The sequence below is a fragment of the Acanthaster planci genome, linkage group LG01 (genome assembly GCF_054643075.1).
Source record: "Acanthaster planci isolate LZ-2023a linkage group LG01, COTS_SCS, whole genome shotgun sequence".
Taxonomy (NCBI): domain Eukaryota; kingdom Metazoa; phylum Echinodermata; class Asteroidea; order Valvatida; family Acanthasteridae; genus Acanthaster; species Acanthaster planci.
The window spans coordinates 6,268,287-6,280,440 of record NC_141777.1 but is presented as its reverse complement, the minus strand read 5'-3'; positions in this window follow the sequence as shown (position 1 = coordinate 6,280,440).

Here is a 12,154-nt window from a genome sequence, read left to right as displayed (position 1 = left end):
AGGTGAGCGCCTTAGTACAGGTTCGAGACGTATGGCCGACTCGGCGGCCAGGGCTTAGGGGCTTGTCTCGTTTCCTCCCTTGCATGGTCGCTCGAACCCTTTTGGGGGTTAAATGGATGGGCAGGGAGGAAGTGCGGTGGGCCGGGAACCCCGAGATCCCAGAAGAGTCCTATATGGAAGCCGGTAACTGCGATTCGTAGCGAATTTCAGGAGTCCGTGCGCCTGAATGCTTGGTCAACACCGCATAACTTTTGGATTTTTCCCTCACCACATTTTTTTTTTTTCATGTCCCTAGGCGCAGAACCCACCAGGCAATTTTCTAGGTTTGAATACAGTGAGCTGCAGGATTGATGCTGATTTATTTTCAGTCATTTCCGAAATTTTCGACAGTGAAACCGATCCCAACCGTCTTGGGTCCATTTCTTCTCAGTCATCTCAGTATAAAAGCTGTCAGGCGTATAATGTTTATTATCGGAGATTCGATAGTAAGAGATCCAAGGGTGGCACAGTCGGGCGGCACTCGCCTTCCTATTTTATTGATGGAAATACATTTTCATTTGTTATAACAACAAATTTCGTTGGCTTTCAACTGCAGAGTAATTTGATATTTTCAGAGAAAAATTCTCACAAAAGATACGTCTCATATCTTCTTGGGTTACTCCAAAAGTTGCCGCAAATGCTTTGCATCTGCCGCTCCTTTTCTTGAATGTGAATGTTTGATCCATCACCAATCTAGTCAGACAGGTCTGCCCGAAAAATACAAGCAGGAAAATAATGAAATGAAAACGACAGAAAGGAACAATGCCTAGTTGCTGGAATTTCAACAACAGAAAACGACATCCAGAACGCATGGATGTCAAATCAGTATTGGCTTTGGGTTTTACCCCAGTGTCGCCTGAAAAGGCGCATAGGCCATCCTGCCCCCCCCCCCACACACACACACACGGTAACCCACGTTAGACTTAATTTCGATCAGGCTGACTGAATCTTATTGTTGTCATTTTAATGAATCCGTGCATCATTGGCCATAAGGTTAAATTTGGAATTCGGACTTACAAAAATGACATAGTCAAGTAGCTCCCTTTTCAAACTCAATACTTCCAAAATGTACCTGTTATTTCAAACAGGTTTGTATGGGTAGTTCAGTAACGCCTCGGGGGGATGAGGGCATAAAACCAGACCCCTCCCCCCAAAAGTGAATTCGGTAAACCCGACTGACATACAGGAAAATGTCAAAGTCATCATAATCTCACAAAACATGCAGTTTTACTATTTAGCTCCTGAATGTCACTCACACAAGACCGGACACCTAGGTAATACGTAACACAAAACCTGAGGGCGCTATTTCAAATTAATGTGGGAGAAGCACAGTCGTAACAGGACGCATTTCACCAAATGCTTGCAATTCTGCGCGCGAGCTCATTAGTAATTTGTGATCCCTCGGGTTTTCTACAGTAAGACATGCCATAATCAGGAGGGATCATAAAAATATTTCTATAAATCCCGAATTTTGGACTGGTAGTTTCCAGGTCCGCATACTTCTTGTACAAAAAGCCCCAAAATTGCGGGCCCATTTGGATAGAGGCGGGCGGCTACCTTCAGAGTTGAGTGCATAGTCTTACTACTATATATTTTAGGAGTATCTTTGGGGAAAGGCAAATAAAAAACTTTTCGCTGCTAACCCCCATCGCATTGAAACGAAAAGTGATCTTCTGGCCACAATCTTGAATTTCCAGTGAAAAAAAATGGAAATAAAATTCCTTCATATATTAATCAGCTTAAAAAGTTGAGCTCACACCCTGACTTGACTTGCTTTCCGGTAATTCACTGCTGCCTACACCTCAATCATTATTCTTTCCAAATTTATCCATTCCGGGTGCGGAATTCAGTTTTTCTCAACCGGTTTTTGAAAAACTCCATTTTGAAAGTAGACGCAACGAAACTCGCAACGCTCGTCATTTACCCTCCTGAAAATACGCATACGCGGGACGCGTTTTGGACGCAATGTCCTATCCAGTCTGTATACTGGAGATCAATGCATGTATTAAACCCTATGTGCAGTGCACGTGTACAGTGGGCATGGTTAAAACTCAAGTGACGTCACACTTAGGAACCGGATTAGGATAAGGCTGACTTTTTAGAGACAATACTGGACAAATCTCGTTGGGACACTCAGGGATGTTGGCGTGCATGCTACTGGGCCCTCAACGGTGCTGATTTTACACTGTTTTCAATGGGGCTTGAATTAGTGGACTGGACCCCTGTCCCGTTGGTACGTGCATGACTTCGTCACAAAGGCGGACACGCCACGACTTGCACGCAGGCTCCCATTGGACGATCGCAGAAGTTGTGCGTTAACTTCGGGTTCCATGGCTCCATGCAATTGGCGATCAATGCATGTAACCCCCATCCGCTCCGAGCACGAATAAAAGAGGGCGTGTTTTGAAATGAAAGTGACAGTCCTTTAGTACTCACGCACCGCATAGCTTCGCAAGTTTATGCGCGCTGACGCGGAGCAAGCTGAGTACGCGCAACGATTTTTAATTATACGTGCACGCCGAACGCGTGTTAGAACCCGGTTGGAAAACTTATTGCCACCTGTCTTTCTTTCGCCGGTGAGGGTGCAGTGCGGCTCAGGGCGGATAACGTTTCAATCACTCAGTATTTACACAGCAACATTCCGTGCAGTAAGTTGAATGACTTTGTTATCTCCTTAATTAGTATGAAAAGCAAAAAGCAGTATCTCTGAGATGGCCGAGTGGTTAAGCTCGCGGTTATCAGATCGTTAGACGGTGGGTTCGAATCCCAGAGTTGACTTTTTATTTTCCCGACGCTTGCTGTCAGTCAGTTGCTATAAGAGACTCCAATTCACCCCTGTCAGATACCAGCAGTACCTTAGCCTAGCGGGTAAGCTCTGCGGCTGGCACTGTCCGCGAAGTCCAGGTGAGCGCCTTAGTACAGGTTCGAGACGTATGGCCGACTCGGCGGCCAGGGCTTAGGGGCTTGTCTCGTTTCCTCCCTTGCATGGTCGCTCGAACCCTTTTGGGGGTTAAATGGATGGGCAGGGAGGAAGTGCGGTGGGCCGGGAACCCCGAGATCCCAGAAGAGTCCTATATGGAAGCCGGTAACTGCGATTCGTAGCGAATTTCAGGAGTCCGTGCGCCTGAATGCTTGGTCAACACCGCATAACTTTTGGATTTTTCCCTCACCACATTTTTTTTTTTTCATGTCCCTAGGCGCAGAACCCACCAGGCAATTTTCTAGGTTTGAATACAGTGAGCTGCAGGATTGATGCTGATTTATTTTCAGTCATTTCCGAAATTTTCGACAGTGAAACCGATCCCAACCGTCTTGGGTCCATTTCTTCTCAGTCATCTCAGTATAAAAGCTGTCAGGCGTATAATGTTTATTATCGGAGATTCGATAGTAAGAGATCCAAGGGTGGCACAGTCGGGCGGCACTCGCCTTCCTATTTTATTGATGGAAATACATTTTCATTTGTTATAACAACAAATTTCGTTGGCTTTCAACTGCAGAGTAATTTGATATTTTCAGAGAAAAATTCTCACAAAAGATACGTCTCATATCTTCTTGGGTTACTCCAAAAGTTGCCGCAAATGCTTTGCATCTGCCGCTCCTTTTCTTGAATGTGAATGTTTGATCCATCACCAATCTAGTCAGACAGGTCTGCCCGAAAAATACAAGCAGGAAAATAATGAAATGAAAACGACAGAAAGGAACAATGCCTAGTTGCTGGAATTTCAACAACAGAAAACGACATCCAGAACGCATGGATGTCAAATCAGTATTGGCTTTGGGTTTTACCCCAGTGTCGCCTGAAAAGGCGCATAGGCCATCCTGCCCCCCCCCCACACACACACACACGGTAACCCACGTTAGACTTAATTTCGATCAGGCTGACTGAATCTTATTGTTGTCATTTTAATGAATCCGTGCATCATTGGCCATAAGGTTAAATTTGGAATTCGGACTTACAAAAATGACATAGTCAAGTAGCTCCCTTTTCAAACTCAATACTTCCAAAATGTACCTGTTATTTCAAACAGGTTTGTATGGGTAGTTCAGTAACGCCTCGGGGGGATGAGGGCATAAAACCAGACCCCTCCCCCCAAAAGTGAATTCGGTAAACCCGACTGACATACAGGAAAATGTCAAAGTCATCATAATCTCACAAAACATGCAGTTTTACTATTTAGCTCCTGAATGTCACTCACACAAGACCGGACACCTAGGTAATACGTAACACAAAACCTGAGGGCGCTATTTCAAATTAATGTGGGAGAAGCACAGTCGTAACAGGACGCATTTCACCAAATGCTTGCAATTCTGCGCGCGAGCTCATTAGTAATTTGTGATCCCTCGGGTTTTCTACAGTAAGACATGCCATAATCAGGAGGGATCATAAAAATATTTCTATAAATCCCGAATTTTGGACTGGTAGTTTCCAGGTCCGCATACTTCTTGTACAAAAAGCCCCAAAATTGCGGGCCCATTTGGATAGAGGCGGGCGGCTACCTTCAGAGTTGAGTGCATAGTCTTACTACTATATATTTTAGGAGTATCTTTGGGGAAAGGCAAATAAAAAACTTTTCGCTGCTAACCCCCATCGCATTGAAACGAAAAGTGATCTTCTGGCCACAATCTTGAATTTCCAGTGAAAAAAAATGGAAATAAAATTCCTTCATATATTAATCAGCTTAAAAAGTTGAGCTCACACCCTGACTTGACTTGCTTTCCGGTAATTCACTGCTGCCTACACCTCAATCATTATTCTTTCCAAATTTATCCATTCCGGGTGCGGAATTCAGTTTTTCTCAACCGGTTTTTGAAAAACTCCATTTTGAAAGTAGACGCAACGAAACTCGCAACGCTCGTCATTTACCCTCCTGAAAATACGCATACGCGGGACGCGTTTTGGACGCAATGTCCTATCCAGTCTGTATACTGGAGATCAATGCATGTATTAAACCCTATGTGCAGTGCACGTGTACAGTGGGCATGGTTAAAACTCAAGTGACGTCACACTTAGGAACCGGATTAGGATAAGGCTGACTTTTTAGAGACAATACTGGACAAATCTCGTTGGGACACTCAGGGATGTTGGCGTGCATGCTACTGGGCCCTCAACGGTGCTGATTTTACACTGTTTTCAATGGGGCTTGAATTAGTGGACTGGACCCCTGTCCCGTTGGTACGTGCATGACTTCGTCACAAAGGCGGACACGCCACGACTTGCACGCAGGCTCCCATTGGACGATCGCAGAAGTTGTGCGTTAACTTCGGGTTCCATGGCTCCATGCAATTGGCGATCAATGCATGTAACCCCCATCCGCTCCGAGCACGAATAAAAGAGGGCGTGTTTTGAAATGAAAGTGACAGTCCTTTAGTACTCACGCACCGCATAGCTTCGCAAGTTTATGCGCGCTGACGCGGAGCAAGCTGAGTACGCGCAACGATTTTTAATTATACGTGCACGCCGAACGCGTGTTAGAACCCGGTTGGAAAACTTATTGCCACCTGTCTTTCTTTCGCCGGTGAGGGTGCAGTGCGGCTCAGGGCGGATAACGTTTCAATCACTCAGTATTTACACAGCAACATTCCGTGCAGTAAGTTGAATGACTTTGTTATCTCCTTAATTAGTATGAAAAGCAAAAAGCAGTATCTCTGAGATGGCCGAGTGGTTAAGCTCGCGGTTATCAGATCGTTAGACGGTGGGTTCGAATCCCAGAGTTGACTTTTTATTTTCCCGACGCTTGCTGTCAGTCAGTTGCTATAAGAGACTCCAATTCACCCCTGTCAGATACCAGCAGTACCTTAGCCTAGCGGGTAAGCTCTGCGGCTGGCACTGTCCGCGAAGTCCAGGTGAGCGCCTTAGTACAGGTTCGAGACGTATGGCCGACTCGGCGGCCAGGGCTTAGGGGCTTGTCTCGTTTCCTCCCTTGCATGGTCGCTCGAACCCTTTTGGGGGTTAAATGGATGGGCAGGGAGGAAGTGCGGTGGGCCGGGAACCCCGAGATCCCAGAAGAGTCCTATATGGAAGCCGGTAACTGCGATTCGTAGCGAATTTCAGGAGTCCGTGCGCCTGAATGCTTGGTCAACACCGCATAACTTTTGGATTTTTCCCTCACCACATTTTTTTTTTTTCATGTCCCTAGGCGCAGAACCCACCAGGCAATTTTCTAGGTTTGAATACAGTGAGCTGCAGGATTGATGCTGATTTATTTTCAGTCATTTCCGAAATTTTCGACAGTGAAACCGATCCCAACCGTCTTGGGTCCATTTCTTCTCAGTCATCTCAGTATAAAAGCTGTCAGGCGTATAATGTTTATTATCGGAGATTCGATAGTAAGAGATCCAAGGGTGGCACAGTCGGGCGGCACTCGCCTTCCTATTTTATTGATGGAAATACATTTTCATTTGTTATAACAACAAATTTCGTTGGCTTTCAACTGCAGAGTAATTTGATATTTTCAGAGAAAAATTCTCACAAAAGATACGTCTCATATCTTCTTGGGTTACTCCAAAAGTTGCCGCAAATGCTTTGCATCTGCCGCTCCTTTTCTTGAATGTGAATGTTTGATCCATCACCAATCTAGTCAGACAGGTCTGCCCGAAAAATACAAGCAGGAAAATAATGAAATGAAAACGACAGAAAGGAACAATGCCTAGTTGCTGGAATTTCAACAACAGAAAACGACATCCAGAACGCATGGATGTCAAATCAGTATTGGCTTTGGGTTTTACCCCAGTGTCGCCTGAAAAGGCGCATAGGCCATCCTGCCCCCCCCCCACACACACACACACGGTAACCCACGTTAGACTTAATTTCGATCAGGCTGACTGAATCTTATTGTTGTCATTTTAATGAATCCGTGCATCATTGGCCATAAGGTTAAATTTGGAATTCGGACTTACAAAAATGACATAGTCAAGTAGCTCCCTTTTCAAACTCAATACTTCCAAAATGTACCTGTTATTTCAAACAGGTTTGTATGGGTAGTTCAGTAACGCCTCGGGGGGATGAGGGCATAAAACCAGACCCCTCCCCCCAAAAGTGAATTCGGTAAACCCGACTGACATACAGGAAAATGTCAAAGTCATCATAATCTCACAAAACATGCAGTTTTACTATTTAGCTCCTGAATGTCACTCACACAAGACCGGACACCTAGGTAATACGTAACACAAAACCTGAGGGCGCTATTTCAAATTAATGTGGGAGAAGCACAGTCGTAACAGGACGCATTTCACCAAATGCTTGCAATTCTGCGCGCGAGCTCATTAGTAATTTGTGATCCCTCGGGTTTTCTACAGTAAGACATGCCATAATCAGGAGGGATCATAAAAATATTTCTATAAATCCCGAATTTTGGACTGGTAGTTTCCAGGTCCGCATACTTCTTGTACAAAAAGCCCCAAAATTGCGGGCCCATTTGGATAGAGGCGGGCGGCTACCTTCAGAGTTGAGTGCATAGTCTTACTACTATATATTTTAGGAGTATCTTTGGGGAAAGGCAAATAAAAAACTTTTCGCTGCTAACCCCCATCGCATTGAAACGAAAAGTGATCTTCTGGCCACAATCTTGAATTTCCAGTGAAAAAAAATGGAAATAAAATTCCTTCATATATTAATCAGCTTAAAAAGTTGAGCTCACACCCTGACTTGACTTGCTTTCCGGTAATTCACTGCTGCCTACACCTCAATCATTATTCTTTCCAAATTTATCCATTCCGGGTGCGGAATTCAGTTTTTCTCAACCGGTTTTTGAAAAACTCCATTTTGAAAGTAGACGCAACGAAACTCGCAACGCTCGTCATTTACCCTCCTGAAAATACGCATACGCGGGACGCGTTTTGGACGCAATGTCCTATCCAGTCTGTATACTGGAGATCAATGCATGTATTAAACCCTATGTGCAGTGCACGTGTACAGTGGGCATGGTTAAAACTCAAGTGACGTCACACTTAGGAACCGGATTAGGATAAGGCTGACTTTTTAGAGACAATACTGGACAAATCTCGTTGGGACACTCAGGGATGTTGGCGTGCATGCTACTGGGCCCTCAACGGTGCTGATTTTACACTGTTTTCAATGGGGCTTGAATTAGTGGACTGGACCCCTGTCCCGTTGGTACGTGCATGACTTCGTCACAAAGGCGGACACGCCACGACTTGCACGCAGGCTCCCATTGGACGATCGCAGAAGTTGTGCGTTAACTTCGGGTTCCATGGCTCCATGCAATTGGCGATCAATGCATGTAACCCCCATCCGCTCCGAGCACGAATAAAAGAGGGCGTGTTTTGAAATGAAAGTGACAGTCCTTTAGTACTCACGCACCGCATAGCTTCGCAAGTTTATGCGCGCTGACGCGGAGCAAGCTGAGTACGCGCAACGATTTTTAATTATACGTGCACGCCGAACGCGTGTTAGAACCCGGTTGGAAAACTTATTGCCACCTGTCTTTCTTTCGCCGGTGAGGGTGCAGTGCGGCTCAGGGCGGATAACGTTTCAATCACTCAGTATTTACACAGCAACATTCCGTGCAGTAAGTTGAATGACTTTGTTATCTCCTTAATTAGTATGAAAAGCAAAAAGCAGTATCTCTGAGATGGCCGAGTGGTTAAGCTCGCGGTTATCAGATCGTTAGACGGTGGGTTCGAATCCCAGAGTTGACTTTTTATTTTCCCGACGCTTGCTGTCAGTCAGTTGCTATAAGAGACTCCAATTCACCCCTGTCAGATACCAGCAGTACCTTAGCCTAGCGGGTAAGCTCTGCGGCTGGCACTGTCCGCGAAGTCCAGGTGAGCGCCTTAGTACAGGTTCGAGACGTATGGCCGACTCGGCGGCCAGGGCTTAGGGGCTTGTCTCGTTTCCTCCCTTGCATGGTCGCTCGAACCCTTTTGGGGGTTAAATGGATGGGCAGGGAGGAAGTGCGGTGGGCCGGGAACCCCGAGATCCCAGAAGAGTCCTATATGGAAGCCGGTAACTGCGATTCGTAGCGAATTTCAGGAGTCCGTGCGCCTGAATGCTTGGTCAACACCGCATAACTTTTGGATTTTTCCCTCACCACATTTTTTTTTTTCATGTCCCTAGGCGCAGAACCCACCAGGCAATTTTCTAGGTTTGAATACAGTGAGCTGCAGGATTGATGCTGATTTATTTTCAGTCATTTCCGAAATTTTCGACAGTGAAACCGATCCCAACCGTCTTGGGTCCATTTCTTCTCAGTCATCTCAGTATAAAAGCTGTCAGGCGTATAATGTTTATTATCGGAGATTCGATAGTAAGAGATCCAAGGGTGGCACAGTCGGGCGGCACTCGCCTTCCTATTTTATTGATGGAAATACATTTTCATTTGTTATAACAACAAATTTCGTTGGCTTTCAACTGCAGAGTAATTTGATATTTTCAGAGAAAAATTCTCACAAAAGATACGTCTCATATCTTCTTGGGTTACTCCAAAAGTTGCCGCAAATGCTTTGCATCTGCCGCTCCTTTTCTTGAATGTGAATGTTTGATCCATCACCAATCTAGTCAGACAGGTCTGCCCGAAAAATACAAGCAGGAAAATAATGAAATGAAAACGACAGAAAGGAACAATGCCTAGTTGCTGGAATTTCAACAACAGAAAACGACATCCAGAACGCATGGATGTCAAATCAGTATTGGCTTTGGGTTTTACCCCAGTGTCGCCTGAAAAGGCGCATAGGCCATCCTGCCCCCCCCCCACACACACACACACACGGTAACCCACGTTAGACTTAATTTCGATCAGGCTGACTGAATCTTATTGTTGTCATTTTAATGAATCCGTGCATCATTGGCCATAAGGTTAAATTTGGAATTCGGACTTACAAAAATGACATAGTCAAGTAGCTCCCTTTTCAAACTCAATACTTCCAAAATGTACCTGTTATTTCAAACAGGTTTGTATGGGTAGTTCAGTAACGCCTCGGGGGGATGAGGGCATAAAACCAGACCCCTCCCCCCAAAAGTGAATTCGGTAAACCCGACTGACATACAGGAAAATGTCAAAGTCATCATAATCTCACAAAACATGCAGTTTTACTATTTAGCTCCTGAATGTCACTCACACAAGACCGGACACCTAGGTAATACGTAACACAAAACCTGAGGGCGCTATTTCAAATTAATGTGGGAGAAGCACAGTCGTAACAGGACGCATTTCACCAAATGCTTGCAATTCTGCGCGCGAGCTCATTAGTAATTTGTGATCCCTCGGGTTTTCTACAGTAAGACATGCCATAATCAGGAGGGATCATAAAAATATTTCTATAAATCCCGAATTTTGGACTGGTAGTTTCCAGGTCCGCATACTTCTTGTACAAAAAGCCCCAAAATTGCGGGCCCATTTGGATAGAGGCGGGCGGCTACCTTCAGAGTTGAGTGCATAGTCTTACTACTATATATTTTAGGAGTATCTTTGGGGAAAGGCAAATAAAAAACTTTTCGCTGCTAACCCCCATCGCATTGAAACGAAAAGTGATCTTCTGGCCACAATCTTGAATTTCCAGTGAAAAAAAATGGAAATAAAATTCCTTCATATATTAATCAGCTTAAAAAGTTGAGCTCACACCCTGACTTGACTTGCTTTCCGGTAATTCACTGCTGCCTACACCTCAATCATTATTCTTTCCAAATTTATCCATTCCGGGTGCGGAATTCAGTTTTTCTCAACCGGTTTTTGAAAAACTCCATTTTGAAAGTAGACGCAACGAAACTCGCAACGCTCGTCATTTACCCTCCTGAAAATACGCATACGCGGGACGCGTTTTGGACGCAATGTCCTATCCAGTCTGTATACTGGAGATCAATGCATGTATTAAACCCTATGTGCAGTGCACGTGTACAGTGGGCATGGTTAAAACTCAAGTGACGTCACACTTAGGAACCGGATTAGGATAAGGCTGACTTTTTAGAGACAATACTGGACAAATCTCGTTGGGACACTCAGGGATGTTGGCGTGCATGCTACTGGGCCCTCAACGGTGCTGATTTTACACTGTTTTCAATGGGGCTTGAATTAGTGGACTGGACCCCTGTCCCGTTGGTACGTGCATGACTTCGTCACAAAGGCGGACACGCCACGACTTGCACGCAGGCTCCCATTGGACGATCGCAGAAGTTGTGCGTTAACTTCGGGTTCCATGGCTCCATGCAATTGGCGATCAATGCATGTAACCCCCATCCGCTCCGAGCACGAATAAAAGAGGGCGTGTTTTGAAATGAAAGTGACAGTCCTTTAGTACTCACGCACCGCATAGCTTCGCAAGTTTATGCGCGCTGACGCGGAGCAAGCTGAGTACGCGCAACGATTTTTAATTATACGTGCACGCCGAACGCGTGTTAGAACCCGGTTGGAAAACTTATTGCCACCTGTCTTTCTTTCGCCGGTGAGGGTGCAGTGCGGCTCAGGGCGGATAACGTTTCAATCACTCAGTATTTACACAGCAACATTCCGTGCAGTAAGTTGAATGACTTTGTTATCTCCTTAATTAGTATGAAAAGCAAAAAGCAGTATCTCTGAGATGGCCGAGTGGTTAAGCTCGCGGTTATCAGATCGTTAGACGGTGGGTTCGAATCCCAGAGTTGACTTTTTATTTTCCCGACGCTTGCTGTCAGTCAGTTGCTATAAGAGACTCCAATTCACCCCTGTCAGATACCAGCAGTACCTTAGCCTAGCGGGTAAGCTCTGCGGCTGGCACTGTCCGCGAAGTCCAGGTGAGCGCCTTAGTACAGGTTCGAGACGTATGGCCGACTCGGCGGCCAGGGCTTAGGGGCTTGTCTCGTTTCCTCCCTTGCATGGTCGCTCGAACCCTTTTGGGGGTTAAATGGATGGGCAGGGAGGAAGTGCGGTGGGCCGGGAACCCCGAGATCCCAGAAGAGTCCTATATGGAAGCCGGTAACTGCGATTCGTAGCGAATTTCAGGAGTCCGTGCGCCTGAATGCTTGGTCAACACCGCATAACTTTTGGATTTTTCCCTCACCACATTTTTTTTTTTTCATGTCCCTAGGCGCAGAACCCACCAGGCAATTTTCTAGGTTTGAATACAGTGAGCTGCAGGATTGATGCTGATTTATTTTCAGTCATTTCCGAAATTTTCGACAGTG